The sequence below is a fragment of the Marmota flaviventris genome, chromosome 18 (genome assembly GCF_047511675.1).
Source record: "Marmota flaviventris isolate mMarFla1 chromosome 18, mMarFla1.hap1, whole genome shotgun sequence".
NCBI lineage: Eukaryota > Metazoa > Chordata > Mammalia > Rodentia > Sciuridae > Marmota > Marmota flaviventris.
Window position 1 is genome coordinate 3107459 of NC_092515.1, and position 10944 is coordinate 3118402.

Here is a 10944-nt window from a genome sequence, read left to right on the forward strand (position 1 = left end):
TTTCCTGCAGGGCCAGGGTCACAGATTTGGAAGATGAACCTTTAGCTGGACAGAGCCCACGCTGGGAGTGAACTGTGCCGGCCGACAGAGGAAATGAGCTTGTTTTCACAGCCCCGCTGCTCACCTGGCATGTTCTAGGTGTCGTGCGGGTCCTGCAGCAGTGATGGACACGCCAGAGCAGGTGTTAGTCTCCTCTGAGAGGGGAACACTGAGGCATAGACGGGAAGCCACCTCTGCAGGCCCCATACCTGATGCCTGGCCGCACCAGGGCTCCAACCTGGACCCGCCTGTTCCCTCAGTTCTGGCTGAGGAGGATCCCTCCCGGGGTTTGCTTGTGTTTTCCCTGGAGGTGATGGGGTAAATCCTTTCAAGGACTCTGGGGAATTCAGGGTGTCTGAGCCTGGTCCCAACTTCACATTTCCTCTGCAGCCTTATTTCATTAACCAATTCATCCAATGATTCGTTTTCTCACATTCATCATCTATCTGATTTTTATTCACTATTCGGAGAACTCGTTACTCATTTGTTCAATAATTATCATTTATTAGCTGAGTAGCTGTGATTGTCGGGCTCTGTGCTGGGGCATAGCCAGGGGCATAATGAGGAGTTGGAGAAGTCCTGACCTCCTGGTGACAATAAGGCCCATGTATATGCAGTGCGTATGCCTATATACACACATTCATTTACATCTGTGCATATATGCTTGTGATGGGTAGGCTAGATAGCTATCGTACACATACATACATTCACTGGTACACACATATGCATTCAATACAAAGTGATCTGTATTTTTTTCTCTGTGGATTGGAGAGTATATTGTGTGTAGAACATAGATAATATATGATTATATGAATATTATATATGATAAATGATTATAGAATTATAGGATGAAATGCACATTAAAAAATTCAGCTTATCTTAGCAGTGGGAATGGCTGTTCATCAAATCCAGTTTTTGTTTCTAAAACACACATTGACACCTTGTGAGCAGATCCTCAGCCAGGGGCTGTGTTTCCAGCCCCTTTGCAGGCAGGTGTGACCCTGTGACAGTTGCGTTCACTGGAGTGTTGGTGGGAATGATGGGCACTGCTGCCAACATCGTACCCCTGCAGCTGGAGGCACAGATGGCAGGAGCCTGTGTCTCTACCCACCTCAGGGAAGGCAGAGATGCCAGGCACCCCTGGGCCTTCTGGGAGTGAGCCCGGCCTGGCGCAGGTGCACAGCAGCCGCTCAGAAGGCGGTGGGGATCTCAGTTTCCTGCTGACCCGCCTCTTCGCACACAACAAATAAACCCACTCAGAAGCAGCTGCCGTATTCTACTTTCTAAATGTATGGATCGTCTCCTTCCAAGTCTTCAAACTTTGTAAGAGGGAAGAAGTCCGTTTGAAAGGCAGTCTCCAATGAGAAGTCGTTAGATTATCATTAGGTCAACAGGTTCAACTCCCCACTGAGGTTTTCTAACTTTGCTACGAACACGAATAAAGCCAGCTGGGGACATAGCTCCTTTTCAACCTATTTGTGAAGCCATCAAGATATGGAGCAGTCCTCCACAAGTATATTTTTCTTTCTTTCTTTTTTTTTTTTTTTTTTTGGTGGTGCTGGGGATTGAACCCAGGGCCTTTTGCATCCAAGACAAACACTCTACCAACTGAGCTATATCCCCAGCCCCCTAACAAGTATATTTTTCAAGGCATCATCTCTAAGATATAAAAAATATGATTCTATTATTTCAGGAAAGTGTTGTCTGATTTTTATGGAATCTTATGAATTTATGTCTATACCTCAGTAATCGAAGGCAACTTGTCTTTTTGGTCTAACTTGTTTACTGTCTCATTCTGAACTTCTATTTGTTACTCAAGGCTGACGAAGCCAAATTTTGAGTATAAAAGCTTTTTGTTTTAGAACACATTTGAAGAATGGCCTGAGAATAGAATTACAAAGACACAAATTCCTTCCTGAAAGCTGATTTTTTAGCTTAAGCCAGCATGGTGGCACATACCTGTAACTGCAGCTACTTGGGAAGCTAAGGCAAGTTCATGGCCTGCCTCAGCTATTTAGTGAGCTCCTGCCTCCAGATAAAAAGGACGAAGGATGTAGCTCAGTAGTCCAATGCTTACCTAGCATGTGAGAGGGCCTGACTTCCAACCCCTGAACTGCAAAACACACACACACACACACACACACACACAAACTAGCTCAGTGACTATCAATTAGTACAGACTGAATAAATATCAATGATTTTATGACTGTGTTCATATTGGGGACATCTTTCTCCTTCTTTCAGGTACCCAGAGCATCCAACACTTAGTGCTGTGAGGGGATGCAGAGTCCCCTGTCTGCCACTGGCTCCCCCTGTTTGGGCAGGAACTATGGGCCTTCACTCCCTATCAGCCAGCCCCCACTGGTCCCTTGCTTTCTGATTCCAGCCCAGGATCCTTAGCTCGCTGGTCCAGGAGGAGGCCAGCTCCTCTCTGCTCTCTGTTCTCTCCCGAGCCTAATTAAACTGTTGTCCACGCAGGTGGTCCTGGAGTTGACTCACTCAGGTAGAGACAGATGGACACTTGGTTTAGCCAGAGGCTACCGCAGGTGAATGTGCTCAGAAGGGGGACACAGACGACTCCGATGGAGGAGAAGAAGGGACAACTGTAGAGATCAGCTGGGGTCCCATCCTGAAGGGCCTGGAATGGCAAGTGGGAAGCTGGGACTTGATCCTCAGGGAGATGGGGAGCCAAGGAAGAGCTCTGAGCAGAGGAGAGACAGGCTCAGCTCTGAGAGTTAGAGATCTCCCTGAGGTTGATGTGCAAGATGCAATGGAAGGGTGACAGTGGACACCATGAGACCAGGACACTGGAGAAATGGGCCAGACCTTGGCTGTCCAATGTGGCGAGCATGAGGCACATGTGCTGTTGAGAACTGGACCACAGCTCATGTGAAGCGAGGTGTGCTTCACATGCACTCCAGCAGTCAGGGTGGAAATTGTGGATGATCCCCTCATATCGACTTCATGCTGAAATTATTATTCTTGGACATACTGAGTTAAATGAAAGACATCACTAACACTAATTCCACTTCTTGTTTTCTTTCTCTCTCCCTCTCCCTCTCTCTCTCTCAACACTAGGGAGAGAACCCAGAGTTGCTGGGTTCTCTGGGTTTTTGAGGCTGGGTCTTGCTGAGTTGCCCAGGCTGGCCTTGAACTTGCCAACCTTCTGCCTAGGCAAGTTGTTGGGATGAAGGTGAGTGCCATGGCCCCTGGCTTTACTTTACTCTTCCTTGCAATGTGACTACTACAAAATGTTAAAGGAGGTATGCGGCTCGTGTTTGCGGCCCACATTCTATTTCTGCTGGGCATCCCTGCTCTCGATGAGTGGGTATGCGTTTTAGAGGAGGCTGGGGAGGCATCTGCCAGCCACACTCTGCTCAGAGAACTGATGTGTGGAGAAGGTAACAGAAGTCCAGAGTCCTCAGGTTTCTCCCAACCAACCGCCTTGTCCTGACTGCCTTGGGGAGGGCGGCTGACTGCGGGAGCAGGGGGTGCTGCCCTGTTGAGTTTCTTGATCTGCGGCTGCAAGGTGCGGCCTGTTTGTGGACACTGAGCAGAGGGTATGACAATGATGCTGGCCGTTTCAAAGTGTACGTGAAATCACCATTCAAACGTGAAGCAAGCAAGTATCAGGGCAGCAGCACAAGCAGAATCCAAAATCTCTATATTATCAGAGTTGGTTCCAAACAGTATTAACTCCTCTGAATGTAATAAAGTCCCTGGAAATAACAGATCTCATTGCAAAGGGGTTCTTCAAAGTTTTCACTCAGCAAATATCAGACTTCTCCCCAAATAGTGGGAAGCAGGAGGCAAACCCTGTGCTGTCCTATGTCACTGTGCTCCCTGAGCCAGTGTTCCTACGGTGCTCGTACTGTGCCCAGCGCCCTTCTAAATGTTACCAGAGACCAGCGGGATAGGCGCTGAGTGTCCCCACATTATGGAGAAGCCACGGAGACACAGAGACCAAGGACAGGCCAGGAGCAAAGTAAGGAATGGGCTAGGAGAGTGTCTGCCTCCAGCCTCAGCAACACAACTAGGCCCTGTCTCAAGGTAAAAATTTTTATTTATTTATTTGAGAGAGAGAGAAAGAGAGAATTTTAATTTTTTTTTTTTTTTTTGGTTTTCGGTGGACACAACATCTTTGTTGCTATGTGGTGCTGAGGATCAAACCCGGGCCGCACGCATGCCAGGCGAGTGCGCTACCGCTTGAGCCACATCCCCAGCCCTCAACGTAAAATTTAAAAAGGGCCCGGGATGGGGGCTGGGATTGTGGCTCAGCGGTAGAGCCTTTGCCTAGCACCTGTAAGGCCCTGGGTTCGATCCTCAGAGCCACATAAAAATAAATAAATAAAATAAAGGTGTTGTGTTCAACTACAAGTAAAAAATAAATATTTTAAAAAGGGGAGCCCGGGAGGTAGGTCAGTGGTTAGGAACAAGAAAGAAAACAGGGCTGGGGTATCTCTCAGGGTAGAGTGCTTGCCTACATGCAGGAGACCCTGGGCTCAGTCCCTAGTGCTGCAATCATAATTAATTAATTGATTTTAATGAGAGTTTGTTCCACCTGTGGTGTGTGACTTCTCTACAGGCAAAACCTGGCCTCCATGCCCAGCTGGTCACTGAGCCCTTCTGATTCTACTTTATTAATCCTTTTCAATTTAATCTCTTCCTTTCCACTCCCAGAGCCCTGGCCCAACTCTGGCCTCATCTTGCTCCTCCTGAACATGAGTGGCACTGCCAACCACAGGATGGTTCCGGTGTCCTAGGCTAACTGGACAAGGACAGGGTGCTAATCTAAGCCATAGCAAGTCCAGGATCAGGGAAAGCCTGTGACTGGCAGCGCGAGGGTTAATCATGTGTCAACTTGATTGTCATGAGAGGCCCAGAAGCTGGTAAAACACAGTTGCTGGCTGGGTCTGTGAAGGTCTTTCTGGAAGAGATAAGCCTTCGAATCCATAGACCAAGTAAAGAAGGTTGCCCTGGACAGCTGTGGGGCACCCCTGTAATCCCAGTGACTTGGCAGGCTGAGGCAGGAGGATCCCAAGTTCAAGTGCGAGGCCATCCTTTGTGCAACTAAGTGAGGCCCTAAGCAACTCAACAAGACCCTGTCTCCAAATAAAAAATAAAAATAAAAAGACTGGGGATGTAGCTCAGTGGTAAAATACCCCTGGTTCTAATCCACCGTGCCAAAAATAAAAAATAAAAAATAAGGAAGACTGCCCTGGTCAGTGTGGGCAAGCCTCAGGCAACCTTGGGAGTCCCAAATAGGACAAGCAGGTGGGGGAAGGGTGGATGCACTCTCCTCTTGAATTGGGAGCTTCATGAGGTTCTCTGGCCCTGGGACACTGGAGCTCCTGATCTCAGGGCCTTGGACTTGGACTGCAGCTCTGCCTTCCTGGTTCTCCAGCTTGCAGATGGCAGATGGGAGCCTTCTAGGCCTCCAGGATTGGGGGACCCAATGCCCAGAATAGACCCCTCTCTTTCCCTCTATACTCTGTGGGTGGGTTTGCATATCTTTATGGACATCATGCAATCTATCTATCCTGTTGGCTCATCTCTGGAGACCCCTGATGTGTCGAGGGGAGATGATGGGTCTGAGAAGTGGGGAACATGAGCCGTTTTCTGGGTGCCTCCCACTCCTCCTTTACTGTTTTAACATCAGTGGTGTCTGAGTCCTCCTGATTGACAGGGACACGTGGGGTGGAGCCTGAAGGCCAGACTGTTTGCCTCCCTAAAACCCATGGGGGAGGGGACAGCCAGAAGAGGAGCTTCCTGCCAGGGTCAGTGGTCAGGGAGTGAAGACACAGCTCACAGGAGAGGAAGTTTCACAAGCTCAGGCCCCATGATGTGTGACTGTGCCTTGGGATGTGGAGCCCTGGACAACTGATGGCTTTGGGGTGCTGTGTGAGGTCTGTTGGGAAGATGTCACTGGCTCAGCTTGCCCCTCTCCTGGGTGGGAGCATGGCCTGGTGGGTGGGTGTACAAGCACCAGCGTGGTCTCTGGCGCCAGACAGACCCAGGTGGAGGTCAGCGCGTCCTCTCCCACCTCTGCTGTGCAGGTCCCTTACTGAGCCTCCGTGCCCCCTCTGTACCTTAGGAAGGATGCCTTCCCTCTTCTGGCAGGCTGGCTGAGAGCTGCTGATGCTGCTGCTGGGGAGGCAATGGTGGGGGCAGCGCTGAGCTCCCCAGGTGTCAGCAAGGTGGTATGGAAACCCGGGATGTGACGGCCACGGGCCAACCCTGGTCTCAGCCAGCGCCTCCCAAGACCTGGGCATTTTGTGACATTCTGGGTAAAAGCTAGTCCATTTCCACACCCCATTAGTGAGCACAGACCTCACTGATGGTGGGTCCAGCTGGGGTGGGAGACGGCCCGCCCTTCATACTCTATGCACTAGTCCCTCCAGAAACCCACCAAAGGCTTCCTCCAGGCATCTGAGGTTGGTTTGTTGGTGGTGTTTTTGTTTTTTTCTCATTCCTTCTGTCCTTCCCCAAGTGACTTCAAAGATGTATTTTGTATCCCACCTGATTTAGCTCCACCTGCAAACAAGCACCCTCAGCTCACCCAGCCCTCCCACAGAGAGGACCCCCACAGGTGGCCTTTGGATGTGTTCCCTCAACAGAAACCAGTCTCTTCTGGAATGACAAAACGGGAATTCTATTGATAGGAGCACTCTTTTCCCTGTTCCTTTACAGTTTATTGTAGAGAAGTGTTTTGGAGCGGAGTCTCTCAGGGAGCTTTATGAAAAAAAAGCATTTGCCAGGCCCAGTGGTGCACAGCTGTAATCCCAGTGGCTCAGGAGGCTGAGGCAGGAGGATGGTGAGTTCATAGCCAGCCTTAGCAACTTCTAAATAAAATATAAAATAGGGCTGGGGATGTGGATTAGTGGTTAGGCACCTTGGGTTTAATCCCAGATACCAAAAAAAACCAAAACACAGCACTTGATGCCTGACATCTCTCAGTCCCTGCCCCACCAACACTGCTTCAGGAGGCCGAGGAAGAGCCCAGGTGGTATATTTACATGCTCATAACTATGCCTATAATTTATGTACAAGAATATAATATTTTATTGCATATGTCTTTGAAAATGTCCTTGGTGATCATTTTTTAAAACATTTATCTAGAAGTAGTTGGACACAATGCCTTTTTTTTACTTATTTATTTTTATGTGGTGCTGAGGATTGAAGTCAGGGCCTTGCATATGCTAGGCAAGTGCTCTACCACTGAGCCACAATCCCAGCCCCTCCTTAGTCATCATAATGTGCACTCCTAGCTAGGAACCGAGGGTGACCACCACCACCAGCTTTAGAGGGGCTTAGCTTTGGATCTGCCTCTCACTATCTTGGTCATGGGACACTGAGAAAGTGATCTCAGAATAGATCTACTTCTCATGTGAATAACAGTCAAAATGCAAAGTCCCTACATCATGGTTGCATGAGGCATTAGTGAGGTCATAGAGTAAATGTCCACAGATCCACTCACTCAGTTCCCACTCATCCACTCCTGCACTCATTTAGTCCATTTACTCGACATTGAATGAGCATCTCCATGAACCCAGCCCTAGGGACCCAGAGGTCACGCTCAGGCAGGGGCCATTCATTCTCACATCATGTGGTGAGGGTTGGTCTTTATGACATCTGAACCCAGAGACAGCCTGTGACCTCTGTCCACTGGCTTCCACTAGGTATCAGTCAGCAAAAATGACACCTTCCATTGGCTGTAGCTCAATTGTATGGATCTGTTCTATCCCCACACATAATGGGTCTTAGCCTGCTCAGGCCGCTCTAACAAGTTACCACAACACAGGTGCTGAAGCAGGGCACATATTTCCCACTGTGGAGGCTAGGAAGCCCAAGACCAAGGTGCCAGGAGAATTAGTTCGGGGGAACACCCTCTCTGGCTCTGCAGATGGCTAACCTCTTATTGACTCCTCACAAGTGCAGAGCAGGTGCACCACCATCTCTCCTTAGAACAGCACTAACCCCACTCGGGGGCTCTACCCTCAGCTCCTCATTACCTGCCCAATCCCAGCTCCAGATGCCATCACATGGGGTACCAGAGGTTGCACAAATGAAATTCAGGGGACCTAAAACCTGCAGTCCATGACAATCCTGTAAAGGTGGCTGTGGCGTTCCTCATGACTACAACCTCAGGGTCACGCCAGGGGAACTAAGCTGCACGAAATAATCACACAAGAGACAGAGATACCTGTGACGTCCTGTGACGGCTCCTCTGACCTTAGGGGTCTGCAGAAAAGAGAGAAAGCGCATGCTGACCCCTTTTATTGAGGAGAAGCCATTCAAATGAGGCAAGGGGTCAGGTTTCAGGGGGCTGAGTCTAGCTTTGTGATGTCTGCTGTCAGCAGGTTGACTGACATCTAGGAAGGCCACACCAAGGGCAGATCAAGAGAAGGGGACACACAAAGGGCATTTTTATGGAAAACAGGGCAAGTGGTAATATGACAAAGGAATGAGTGAATGTAGCTCAACCATGGGGTAACTCACCTACATCTGAAGACTCGTCCTCAAACTTCCAGGACGGGAGCAATGTCCAGGTCAATACAAGATGTAGTGACGGTCAAAGCCTCGCTCTCTTCTCCAGGAAGGAGAACGTTAATCATTCAGAGTGGCTCCCCACATCTGTGTTTTGAGATGAGAAACTGAAGCTCAGGCAGGAGGTGAGAACAGGTAAATCCCTTGAGTCAACCAGCGATGGTGGGCACCAGGAGCTGGAGAGAGGAGGGTGGAGGTGGCTGCCTCATGGGTATGGGATTTCCTTTGGGGGTAAAGATGCACTTCTAGAATTGGGGAGTGGGGATGGTCACACAGGTCACCCAGGGGGTAAATGAAGGAACCAGAATTTGCACCTGGGTCTGAGTCTGATCCTACACGTCCCCTTCTGGGTGTCGTCAGAAATTAAACTCAGCCCCTCGTTGGATTTCTCCATATGAAGGGAAATCCATTCACATCAAACATTCCTGAGAGCGGGGTGGGGTGGCGCCCGCCTGTAATCCCAGCAGCTTGGGAGGTTGAGGCAGGAGAATCGCAAGTTCAAAGCCAGCCTCAGCAACTGGGAGGCGCTAAGCAACTCAGTGAGTCCCTGTCTCTAAATGAAATCCAAAATAGGGCTGGGGATGTGGCCAGTGGAAACCCCTGAGTTCAATCCCCGGTACCAAAATAAATAAATAATTAAAATTTTAAATAATTTTTTAAAAAATTCCTGCGAAGAGTCGATCTACTGAAGACTTGGTTCATCAGGGAGACGGAGGAGAAATTTACAGCACAGAAATGGCAGCGTCTGCAGAATACGCGTCGCTGTTTAAGACGTCTGGAGATGCCCCACCACTCCACTCCTGGGGGCATACATCCTCATTCTTCTCATTCCCCTTTCTCCCCGTTCTATCAGCATCTCACTTTCAGCTGTCAGTCTTTTTTGGCTGACCAATCAGAGACTCAGAAATAGGTCCGTAACTGAGTCTGGCCAATGAGCGCTCTGGAGGGTGGCGCCCTTTCTGGTCCATGAGTTCCTAGCGGTTCAGCCTAGGGATGCTTCGGCCTTTGACGTGGGCAGCTGGGGGTTGTTTAAACGGAAAGGAAAGACAGCCCAGCCAAGAGCGCTGGACCTGTTTATCCAGGCCAGCTGTGCCGGTAGTGATGACAATCTCGGGACCTTCCTGCCTCTCAATTTTTTTTTTTTTCATTTTTATTGAGACATTACTCACATGCCACCAATTCGCCCTTCTAAAGTGTACAGTTCAGTGGCTTCTTTTGCATATTTGTGAAGAAGAACATCTTAATCTCCTAAAAAAGATCCCATGCTGACCTGTCCCTCCTGTTGTCCCTCCCCCACCCCTTGCAGGTCGGGGCACCCATCGGCTTTACCTCTCCCTGGCCTGTCTCCTCTGCTGTTTCCTCTCGGTGGACTCATCCATTACCTGACCTTTCGTGTCTGGTTTCTTTCACGTTGACGTTTTTAAGTTTCCTCCCGTTGCAGCATGAGCCAGGGCTAGATTCTTGGTTTGTGACTGAATAAGATTTCTTTGTGTAACCAGACTTTGTTTTCTTCAATCGCCCAACATTTGATGGACGGTTGAGGGGCTTTCACTAATTAGCTGGGATGAGTAATGCTGCTGCGAACATCCTCGGCAGGTTTTTGTGCGGATCCACTCTGATTCTTTGGGGTATACACCTAGGAGTGGAACTGCTGGGTCCTGTGATAGCTCTGTTTAGCTTTCTGAGAATCCACCCAACTGTTTCCTCAGTGTTTGCACCATTTTATATTAATCTCTAGATTAATCTTTAGATTGAGCTGTGTTTTGTATTTTTCAACAGTAAACATTTTTGCTCGTTTGCTTCTGTTTTGAGCCAAGCACTTCTCTATGTGGTCCAAGCCAGTGTCCAGCCAGGGAGTCAAGCAGCCCTCCTGCCTCAGCCAGCCGGGCAGCTGAACTGCAGCGTACATGGCCAAGCTGGCTCCACAGGAAGACCTTCAGCTAACATGCTGTCCCTTGCAGGAGCAAAACAATGAATCATTTTTTGCCCTTATGTAACGAACAGCCTTTCCCCTTTCTTGAACCCAGTGCTCATCCTTCTCTCCAACCCACCTAACAAGACACTTTTCCATCCCACACAGCGTCCTTAACACCAATCCCAAGGCCAGTCACTACAGCACGAAGAACTCTGACCCCCTGAAGTTCCTGTCCACGTACTGATACAGTGCAAGATTCTACGATCCACCTGTGGCATTTTCATAATCAGAAGCTCACATTTTCTTGGTGAGGAAAAACTTCCCAGGACACATTTCCAGCATTTCCTGGCTCTCATGAACACAGCGTCGCTCTTTCTTTCCTGCCCTCTGTCTTTAGGCTGTGATAGCCCTGAAGGCAGGGACGGAGACGGATTCATTCGCGG

At 49.2% G+C, this 10944-nt stretch overlaps 1 non-coding gene across 1 annotated transcript; it reads right to left on the minus strand.

Moving 5' to 3' along the window:
- Window positions 1–1589: 1589 nt before the first annotated feature.
- Window positions 1590–1662, minus strand: Trnap-ugg (transfer RNA proline (anticodon UGG)). Its single transcript has one exon. It is a non-coding gene; the product is annotated as a tRNA-Pro (tRNA).
- Window positions 1663–10944: the final 9282 nt, after the last annotated feature.